Below are 12,811 nucleotides of genomic sequence, written 5' to 3' on the forward strand. Positions count from 1 at the left end.
TTTAGTCAGCTGACTGTGCCCATGCTGGAGCCGCATTGAAGGGTTTTAGTCGAGCAAATCGACCCAGGAATTATTTTCTATCGTTCTTATTTTGTTTTGGTTTTTTTTGTGAATTCTCCCTATATATATATATATATATATATATATATATAGAGAGAGAGAGAGAGAGAGAGAGAGAGAGATAGAGAGATAGACCGTTGCTATTATGTTAAACTGTTGTATGTCCAAATTTGGCCAAACGGGGTTTTTTCCAATATTTATTTTTGCTTGCAATAGCCGGTTCTTTTGGGTCAAACTATCATATCTCCAGCTGCTTCAGATGCCAAAATATCAAAAATTGTCTAAGTGTAGTACAACAGTTTTGCTATGGAATTGTGAACCTGTTTTATCGTTTTCTGAAAAAAGCAACATTTTGGACTTACGACACTCTTGCATAATAGCAACGATATATATAGTTCATATTTATATAAATTATATCTGTTACATGTTTATTGATATTTTTACCGTCAAAAGAATTATACATCTCATCTAACCAAATTTGCTTACATTTATGATTGCGTACTTAACGGTAATTATAATTTATTTTCAAGTATTCATTAAAATTTAATATAAATTTGTACTGAACTTCTCTAACTTTTTCTCTGTGTTTTGGTATATAATATATTTCTACTACCAGCTTACAATGAAGTTTGTGTCCAATAGTTCGTTTAATTTTTTGCAACTTAACCTGAATGTATTTTTACTTTTCACGCTACTTATTTATTTGTTTCAGTCACAGGACTGCGAACATGGTGGAGAAATGAATTTAATCTTTTTCGCTCAAACACATATATAAATATATGCATATAAATGTAGACATACGTAATTTTTGTTCGGGATATGGTACTGAAATTTCCTCGAACATACTGTATTAAAAAAAAAATTATTAACATTTATGCTATAGTAACGCCAAAGATAAATTTCAATTCTATTTGAGAATTTGATAAATAAAACACTTTTTGGTTGGTTTCGAGTACATCCTATATTTGTAAATATCACGCGTACACACACACACACACACGCACACACACTCACACACACACACACCACACACAATTATTTTATATTTCTTCATACACAATTTATTTTACATAAAAAAAACTGAGGATTAATTTATGCTAAATCTCCAGTTCATAGAATTAAACGCTTGAAAACTTCCACATTTCGTTTTCACGCTTGACCGATTACTGATCTATATCCACTTAACCTTTATTAGTTGTTTTTTAATTCACTCTAATCAGGCTTCATTTATTTATCTGTTACCTATCATTACTTCTTTATTTAGTAAATTATTGTGTAATTTCACACGTATTTGATATATATTTATTTTATATATTTCCGCCCCACCCCCTTATATACCTGCTACAACTTATCTTTAAATGTATTTTCTAACCTTTAGATTTTACTTTGTGTGTTGACCTTTAGATTACTTCATTCGGTTTCTGCAACCAAAAAATATATAAAATGTTTTTCATTCTAATGTTCATAAAAAATATAAATTTACCACCTAAACATCACCATCTTGTAATTAAGCCGTACTTTTGGTTTCCCATATGAACTTCAGAAGCAAATTTTATTACACACACACACACACACACACACACACACACACACACACACACACACAGTTTACTGAAATTGAATATACATATCGCTAGACACTAAACTTCTTTCTATTTTCTCTCCCTGTTTATTTCTGTGTTCATTTCGGTCGAAGAGCGTAGGCTCGAAACGTAAAAGACTTTCTCACTTCCCGAACGTTAAACTAATACATCTGTTTGTTGTTTACACATCCGTCTTCTGTTTTTTTGTAAATTCTCCCTATATATATATATATATATATATATATATATATATATATTATAAATATATATATATATATATATATATATATATATATATATATATATATATATATATATATATATATATATATATATATATATATATATATATATATATATATATATATATATATATATATATATATATATATATATATATATATATATATATATATATATATATATATATATATATATATATATATATATATATATATATATATATATATATATATATATATATATATATATATATATATATATATATATATATATATATATATATTGGTGCATGGCTCAGTCGTTAGAACGTCGAGCTTACGATCGTGAGGTTGTGAGTTCGAATCCTCGACCGGGCTGCGTGTTGTTTTCTTGAACAAGATACTTTATCTCACGTCGCTCCAGTTCACTCAGCATTTCGTCAGTAATTAAGACAAACAAAATTGCTATGAAAATAACCGCTAAATAAAAGGAAATTACCCAAATAGGGAAAAAGTAAAAATACTCGAAGATAAACACACGCTCATAGAATCCGCGTATGCGCGCATGTACATACATACACTTGCGTGTGCACACACACATGTGCATGTGCATATATGCACATGCTCACTCACACTTGCGTGAAACATACATGCACACCCACACACACCTATATGTATACATATATATGTATCAATATACATGTACACATATACATACCCCCACACACGCACAGACACACGTATATATACCCATACACGCACAATTATGTCCATATACACGTCCCTATACGCATATGGACAAAAATGCCGGGTGGAAGGTAGTGCACAGAAAAAGATATATAAAAATATATAAGGCAATAAAATATATAATATATATATAAAAATATGTAAAAATATAAAAATATATATGTAAGAAATGAAATGCTTGTACGTGGACACAATATAAAAAGCAGGTTTTATCTGTGATCTTGTGGGGACCAAAATGTAACAAATATTTAGCCATATGTGAATATGATCCAAAAAGTTCAGTTCTTGAATTTAGACATGTAGCGGGGTCTAAGCTGCTTTTCCAGATGAGCCATCTTTCCATATCACAAAGACCGCACTTTCTACTGCCGTTGGTGTCAGACTTACGCTTGACTAAGATCTTCCAATAGATGTTATAGTTGACACCTATTTCTTTTAAGGACCATATATAACTGGATAATTTGGTTGTTTTTCTTTCTTCCCAGTGTCTGAAGCTTAAGGTGTGATTATTGAAGGTGACTTTCAAATTCCCTTTCTGTGAGACCCACAATAAGATAAATAGCCTGAGGATGCACTGGTGGATTTATGTATTGGGCACAGGCTTTATAAACACCCCACCAGCGCAGAAACACGTGTAGCGTTGATTAAAAATATCTTCTTTCCCCACAGACTAATAACAGGTAAATTATATATATTTTTTCAAATAATTTTATTGTATTTTATAGTAGGTTTTTTTTAAATGCTATTATTTTATTGGATATAATATTTTATGTGTATTCTATACAATAAGGTTATCCGAAATAGAAGTTGCGGTTCTATCGGTAAAATCCCAAATTTGTAATATATATATATATATATTATATACTATGCTGAGACCCCCTTCGGTCATGACTGATCATGGGATTGCACCTAGAAAGTTACCCTCCTAGGCACAAGTCCGAGCAAGATTGTTTATAGAAGACCAGCAGTCTCCCATGCATACCGGCCTCCCCCTCTCCACGCCACCAGTGTTATCCAAGGGAAAGGCAAAAGCCGATACAGCTTGGCACCTGTGACGTCGCAACTCATTTCTACAGCTGAGTGAACTGGAGCAAAGTGAAGTAAAGTCTCTTGCTCAAGAAGACAACACGCAGCCCGGTACGGGATTCGAACTCACAACTCACAATAATATTTCGATTTACTAAAAATTATACTGCATTATAGTTTATCTCTTATACAACGTATAAAAAAATATAACGTGAGACGTATAATTTCGCCAACACTTTTGTTTTCTTTTAGATGCTGACAATTTTTTCTTTTAGATATGATCTTTGTTAAGCTGTTCTTTGTGACGTCTGTATACTGTGTACAATATATTCTGTGTGTTTCAGTCTTTAATGTCAATTTTTAATGACATTTTAAAGACAATTTTCATACAATTCTGTGGTTTATTGAATTTCTAACTCTGAATTTATCATCGTGATTTCTAAACACACGTAATAAATGAAACTGCCCAGAGGAAAGCTTTAGGATTGAAAGAATAATTAGCTCAATGTAGTTAGCATGAAAATAGTTCTACGTAAGTTAAGCTGAGACACCATAGGCAGTGGAGGCGCAATGGCCCAGTGGTTAGGACAGCGGACTCGCGGTCATAGGATCGCGGTTTCGATTCCCAGACCGGGCGTTGTGAGTGTTTATTGAACGAAAACACCTAAAGTTCCATGAATCTCCGGCAGGGGATGGTGGCGAACCCTGCTGTACTCTTTCACCACAACTTTCTCTCACTCTTACTTCCTGTTTCTGTTGTGCCTGTAATTCAAAGGGTCAGCCTTGTCACACTGTGTCACGCTGAATATCCCCGAGAACTACGTTAAGGGTACACATGTCTGTGGAGTGCTCAGCCAGTTGCACGTTAATTTCACGAGCGGGCTGTTCCGTTGATCGGATCAACTGGAACTCTCGATGTCGTAAGCGACGGAGTGCCAACAACAACCACCATAGACAAATCAACAAGCGGAAGAATTTATTTTTTTCTCGGGGTCGAAATCTATAAATCAAAATTTAAAAATTTCGTGAGTAGTACTGTAGGTAATTTGACTACTCTTAGTGATTTATGGTTAATTGCAAAATTTGAATATTTACAACCGAGTGCAACGTCATTCTTGCAGCCGATGAACAGGTAGTTGATAGCAATATTCAAGATCCTCTACATTTGCAAACATTTTCATCCAGGATGCTGAAAAACCAAAAGCAGAAAATACAATAACTGATCATAAAAGAATGCATTGGAAAATACTAATGATGAATGGTGAGTAATAACAGCCAGCAACATAAGAGTTGGTAGCACTTCAATGTTGCAAATAGTCTTGATGGATTTAAGGCTGAAGCTACAGAGGCCATCGTCGATACGCACTTGGGTTGATTTACACCTAGGAACGTCTAGTCTATACAACAATGATGTTAGAGAATCGCTTAATTCATATGACGTGAATCTCTATAATGAGGACTTAAATTCAAAACAGCAGCGTGCATATGATGATGATAATGATGCCGATGATAGTGATGAGGAGGAAACGTAAAAGATGAACCTGAAACGGGGGCGATTAAAAATCTCGTGTTCAAAACTATGCCACTTTTAGAATTTTGGAAGATGGAATGAACATGTAATGGAGGATATATATTTTTGTAAGTAAAAACAATAATGAAATTCAGAAGTTAAAATGCACAAAGACAAAAGATTTATACAAACATCCTTTCAAAATGTGAAAACAATAAAACCATTTAATTTTTTTCTAAATATGCTGATGCAAGCCAATATATTCATAAAGCACAAAACTGTCCAAGCCATTTATTTCCATTTTTTAAAAATATTTTTATTATTATTTTATCGATTTTCATGCGCTATTTTCCATAAGATATTTCGGAATATTAAAAATTTAGTATTTTCCAGTCTTGACATCATTTGGGAATTTTACGTGTTGTAGGTGCTTGCAACACGCATTATTCTCAATAATCAGAGCTTACTTGTATATATTTTGGCTGTTGAAAATATACATACAAACACACATGCATATTTACATACGTAGGTACATACATACACACACATACACACACACACACACACACACACACACACACATCGTGCGCACACGCACACACATAAAATATGGCTCTCAGGCAACAGAGTTACAGAAAAGTGTAATTAACCTGGGTTTCTTTCTGTATCATATATTTCTACATGTATGCAACATTATCTCCATAAGCTACAAACACCTAAACACACACACACACATACATTTCTCTCTCTCTGTCTCACTTTCTTTGTCTGTCTGTCTGTCTGTCTGTCTGTCTGTCTCTGTAGCTGTGTGATAAGAAGCTAGGCGCAGGCGTGGTTGTTTGGTAAGAAGCTTGCATCCCAACCACATTGTTCCGGTTTCAGTCCCAATGCGTGGCACCTTGAGCAAGTGTCTTCTACTATAGCCACGGGCCTACCAATGCCTTGTGAGCGGATTTGGTAGTCGGAAACTGAAAGAAGACTGTCATATATGTGTATATATATATATATATATATATATATATATACATAATAAATACATAATATACATACATGCACATATGGGTACAGTACGTCACCAACGGTGCAAATAACATGAAATATGTAAACAAACGAGTTTAATACGTAAATGAGAAAAAATTGAAAGCAAGACAAGTAAACACAGAGAAGGGACCCTGGGTATGACTCTAAACTACATCTGGTAGTGGGACCCTGGGGCCCTGATTTCAGGGTTTCAGGAGTGTGGAACCATCCCGTAGCCACTATTGTTCCCAGGTCTACTCTTGCCCGGAGCGGAAGCAGCTCTAAGTGTCCCAGCTATGGGTTAACGAGCAAACCCCACCTGTGACTAGTGGTGGGGGAGGGGACCAGTAGAATGCAGTCGCTTTATTTCCTGCATGTCATAAGAAGCGAATAAGAGGGGCGGGGCGAGGAGACTGGGAATCCACTCCTAGAAATTTCTGCTCCAAAAAAGGCAATAGGAAAAAGAAATTGCTATCGAAACCAGAGAAAATACTCTACTTCATTTCTCATCCTATACTCCACAAAGTATACTTCCTTTATGTCCTTCTTCCTGCTTCCTACACAACCAATTTTCTTGTCTGTCTACACCAAATTTAATTCTCATTCATATTGCTCTATAAAGAAACACCCAGCCAAAAGCTATATTGAGATAGACAGATCAAAGTAAACCAGTTTGATAACGACTGGTAAGCTGAAACTTCGAAAATTGAAAATTTATATGGACGCCACTAAAAAGTATTGAGTGATCCTTTAGTTGTATGCTAAATTGTTTTTATATATAACTTCACGTGAATGCAGACGTGGCTGTGTGGGAGGTGCAGGTGTAGCTGAGTGGGAAGCAGTTTGCTTCTCAACCACACAAATTATTCCAGGTTCTATCCCACTACATGGCATATATGACAAGTATCTTCTCCTATATGACTAAAGCGTCGGGAGTGGATATGCTAGACGGAAACTAAAAGAAGTATGTCGTAAAAATATGTTTTTAAGTAATTTTTAAATATATTTTAGGAACATAACCTTTTTAAAAATGTCGCAAGGCATTTTCCAGCACTGCAAAGGTTCAAACAAACCATTACCCAAAAGGGGTTGATGGTGGTTTCCAACACATGAAGCTTGTTAAAACATTTATACACACACTCACACACATAGAAAAACATAGGAGTATAGTCGACTAATCCCCTCCCCACAAAAATTTCAGGTTTTGTGCCTTTAGTAGAAAGGACTATTATTATCATCATCATCGTTCATTTTGTTCATGTACAAGTACATATATATATGTGTGTGTGTGTGTGTGTGTGTGTGTGTGTGTGTGTGTGTGTGTGTGTGTGTGTGTGTGTGTGTGTGTGTGTGTGTGTAATGAGAATTTACAAAAAAAAAACAACTGACGAAGACGGGTGTGTAAACAACGAACAAATGTATTAGTTTAACGCTCGGGAAATGAGAAAGTCTTTTACGTTTCGAGCCTGGAAAAGGATGCGCAGCGTTCAATCATATAATAATATAAATTATATATATATGCATATATACATACGTATACGTACATACATACATGTATACGTATCTACATATGCATACGTGGGCACAGGACGTCACAAAACGTAAACAACGTTTACGTTTTCTCCCCTATCGTTTTCTCTCTCATTCTTTTTTTCTCGCTCATCCTTTTCTCTAGTTCCATTTTCTCCCCTTCACTGTTTTCTCTCTTTCTCTCTCTCTCTCTCTCTCTCTCTCTCTCTCTCTCTCTCTCTCTCTCTCTCTTCCTCTTTCTTTGTTCACATGTGACTATCTTCCATCTTTATTTTTTCACGTGATGATCGTTTTTATCTTTCAGGACTGTCCTAAGGACTAGACGTATCCTATCTCTCTTTTCTCTTGTCAAAGAAAATATTTCTCCAGCATTCGCTATTTTACCCTTGTTCGGGTCTAACGACCCTCCGTGTTTGTTTTCGTTCGGTTTCCTTGTATGTCTCTACTGACCTGTTTTTCTTCCCAAATTTGACCCTCCGTAAATCCCAAATTTTATTTTGGTACTTATGGGAAGACTCATATTGTCGTTCAGTGCTCGAAATGATGAGTAGACAGACAGCCGACAATTGATGAAGGGTCGTTCTTTATGTTACTTGTCATGTTTTCCATTTGCTTCTCTCGTTGTTCGCGTATTGAACTCATTTGTTTTCGTATTTCATGTTGTTTACTGTTGGTGACGTCCAGTACCCGTATATGCATGTATATATATATATATATATATGCATATATATATGTTGTTTATAATATTATTACATGTATATAAAAGTGAATTGTGGCAAGGTATGGAAGGTTTTCGGAGGACCGGAGAGATTATGTCTGGGTGGAGAATTATACGAGGTATAGTACTATACAGAATACCGAAAGGATCTTCACCTCTTACATCACACCTTTATTCCTACTTCAACGCCGAGGTGGTATAATTTCCTGGGAGAGAAATAATTTTGCGGCTGAGGATAGCTTTACATTGTAAATTATACACATATTATATTATACACTTGTAAAGCTTGAAACACGTGTACCGCGGAATCCTTTGTTGTTTTGTTGTTATTTTTTGGATTTACAATTTATATATATATATATATATATATATATATATATATACAAAAATAAGAGGAATGACCAGCAAAAGTGGACTCCTATATGCTAGAAATAGATGCCGAATCATCTAACCACGAAAAATATGTTCTCAATAAAAATTTAGCGGCACAACAGACTGTAAAAGGGAAAGACAAATGAAAAAATATTAAATAAAAAACGATTAACCTACGTACCATGGTTTCACCTGTTAAAATTTACATAAGCAAATATCTGCAGGATCATCAGCGTAGTCTGTCGATATATAAAATATAATTTCCAGAACTTTTGCTGGTCATTCCTCTTATTTTTGTATGTAATATAATTTTAATCTTCGGATTTTTTTAATATGCTAGACCACTGGTTTTAATTGATTAATATCAATTTCTACCCTTATTAATAAATTTATATATATATATATATATATATATATATATATATATATGTATATATGTATATACATGTATATATATATATATGTATATATATGTATATATATACGTATATATATGTATATATGTATATGTGTATGTATATGTATATATATATGTATATATATATATACACATATATATACGCACACATATATACATATATATGTGGATATATATGTATATATATATATATATATTCTTTTACTTGTTTCAGTCATTTAACTGTGGCGCTGCTGGAACACCGACTTTAGTCGAACAAATCGACCCCAACACTTATTCTTTGTAAGCCTAGTACTTATTCCATCGGTCATCTTTTGCCGAACTGGTCAGTCATATATATGAGTGGGGTGTTTGTTACCTACCACCTCTTCACAACTGATGTTGCTTGTTTACGTCCCCGTTACTTAGCAGTTTGGCAAATGAGCCCAACAGAATCAGTACCAGGTTTAAAAAATAAGTTCGACTAAATCCTCCAAGGTGGTGCCCCAGCAGTAATGACTGAAACAAGGAAACAATAACATATATAATATTCATAATACATACATATATGTGTGTGTGTGTGTGTGTGTGTATGTGTGTGTGTGTGTGTGTGTGTATGTATGTGTGTGTGTGTGTGTGTATACTTTATTTAAAAGCAGCAGAAATATAACAAAAGACTGTTACTCGGAGTTTCACGTTGCCGTTCATCAGACAGTTTTCTTAGAAAATGAACGGGAACGTGAAACTCCGAGTAACAGTCTTTTGTTATATTTCTGCTGCTTTTAAATAAAGCATTTTATTCTACCTCTGGTATTTGAGTACTCTTTTTTCCACCTTGTTGCACATTTACGTGCTTACTCCGGTATATATATATGTATATATATATATATATATATATATATATATATATATATATATATATATATATATATATATATATATATATATATATATATATATATATATATATACATACACACACGATCATACAGACACACACTAACTGGTGTGTGTGTGTGTGTGAGAGAGAGAGAGAGAGAGAGGAGAGAGAGAGGAGAGAGAGAGAGAGAGGAGAGAGAGAGGAGAGAGAGAGAGAGAGAAAGAGAGAGAGAGAGAGAGAGAGAGAGAGAGAGAGAGAGAGAGAGAGAGAGAGAGAGAGAGAGAGAATGTGTATCTCGTTATCAGAAATAAAATGCATCAAATCCATTACTTTTCCATGCGCCATATAACATCATATAAGTAGTAATACTTTACAAGAGTATCTGGTGTAACATTTTATTTCACTGAAATCGCCTTCTAATGAGTTAGTTTAGTGTATGAAACACCACATGCTTATTTGGTTCGCCAGGCCATAAAGAACTATGATTCCATGGCTATTTCAGCTTATAGATTCAAAGTGACGTATTTGACTAGTGGCTGGATGACCTATAACCTTGTTTGCTCTATAATAGACTTTGGTTCAGCTCTCTTCCATATGTTTTGCAGCCAATATTCACGCTTTGGTTCAATTGCAGTAACATAATTTAAGTGGAGTGGTGCAACCGAGGAACGGTGTTGCATTGAAACTGCATCTCCCAAAGATCTCACATTTATTTTCTACAAGAACGTGTTCTTAGGTAAGCGTGGTAATACATACGTGTGTGTGTGTGTGTGTGTGTGTGTGTCATTGAGAATTCTATAAGATTGATTTCTCCTTAATTATAGCTTAAGCAAAATAATGATTGATAACTTAGATAGTTGCGTGTGATTAGGTTTTGTGTGTGCAATTTTGCTGTCAGTAGTTTTGTTAGTGTTGAAGTTGACAATAGTAATGGTTGTTTCCGTTAATGCACGGCTCTGTGGTTAAGAATTTTTGGTTGCAACCGCTTGGTTCTGAGTTTTATTTCACCAAACGACGCCTTTCACAAGAGACTTCTGCGATAGTATCGGGTAACAAAATCTTGCCTGTGAAATTAAATAAGCGGTAATAATAATAAGGGAGTTTCACACACACACACACACACACATATATATATATATACAGTCATTTCACTGCGGCCATGCTGGGGCACTGCCTTGAATGATTTTAGTGTGAACAAATCGACCTCAGAAAATTTTTTTAAACCCTGTTACTTATTTTGTCGGTCTCTTTTTGTGGACGTAAATACACCAACACCGGTTGTCAATCGGTAGATGGGGCAAACACAGACATACACAAACACACACACACACACACACATCCATATATATATATATATATATATATATATATACGACGATTCTTTCAGATCCCATCTACCAAATCTGCTCACAAGGTTCTGGTCGGCCCGAGGCTATAGCAGAAGACACTTTTCCAAGGTACCACGCAGCAGGACTGAACCCGGAACCATGTGGTTGGGAAGTAAACTTCTTACCATACAGTCACACCTGCGTCTATGTGTGTGTGTGTGCGTATATGCATGTATCACACAAAAAAACCCACACCTAATTATATGTGTATTTGCGTTTGCCTTTTGCCGTCATATGTCTATGAAGGATTTTGATTTACACATATTCCATGGTCGAATAAATTAGAAAACCGAAAACACTGATGAAATTTGCTCTGCTCTAAGCTACAGACACTCTCTATTATTCTCGCTGTCAACCAGCGACGCTATGATACACATACTGCGATAAAAAAAATAATCATATAGTTAAGATGTTTTAGTGTGCGCGTGAGAGTGTCTAATTGACAATGCTAAGTTACTATAATTTCCTCTGCTAAATTTATTGCATTTTATTTTATTATTGCGTAGAATAAATCTACGATTTATCATTATCCTAGATATTCACTTACACACGCGCGCAGGTGGTGGGTGCGGGTTTTTGAGCGTGCATAAGAACGAGAAAAGAACATATAGTTCATATACAGGGGCGAAGATAATCTAGAGCAGAAATCCCACAGTAGAAACTGCTGAACTAAATACATAGACTTTATCTCATTTCACTGAAATTTTGTTCCATACATCGAATAGTATCAATATCAAAATATACAAAACCACCATCTCGAACAGGTAAAAGTAAAATCTCTGGAGTAAGTCGTATAACACGGCAAATACTCCTTTGTGATACATCGAGGAAATAAAAACGAAAATATTCTCAGAATGCAGGGCGATTATTATTATTATTGTGAAGTGAAAAAAACCGGCGGGAACATTTTTTTGTTTTTTTACACAATTTAATTACAAGGAAACAGAGAAACGGAAACATAAAAAATGGTGGGTTTTAAGTAGCAGAAGATGGAGCGGGGAGCGCGCAACGGGTCGCACACCCCAGAATAATCGGCATGTTCAGCCGCGCCTTACATCAAGACCTCTATTGTGTTGCCGCGGAGAATGGCCGGTGACACTTCCTGCAGCAGCTACTCCACTTCGCGGGGATCAGTTTTCAGACGGGTCGCTTTTGCCTCAATTTTGCAGAGGAAAACGGTAGTGTGGAGACCGAGGACACCTGAAATCTTAACGGAGACCGGCACAAGGTGATACCGGCCGGTCAGGCTCTGTTCTAAAGGACAGTTTAAGTCACCTCGAATAGTCAACCTTTTAATTAATGGAAATTATGTGGTTGATAATATAAGAAAACAAACAATTGAATATCTGTAAGCTACTC

The sequence above is a fragment of the Octopus bimaculoides genome, chromosome 4, assembly GCF_046866305.1.
Source record: "Octopus bimaculoides isolate indiv1 chromosome 4, ASM4686630v1, whole genome shotgun sequence".
NCBI classification, from domain to species: domain Eukaryota; kingdom Metazoa; phylum Mollusca; class Cephalopoda; order Octopoda; family Octopodidae; genus Octopus; species Octopus bimaculoides.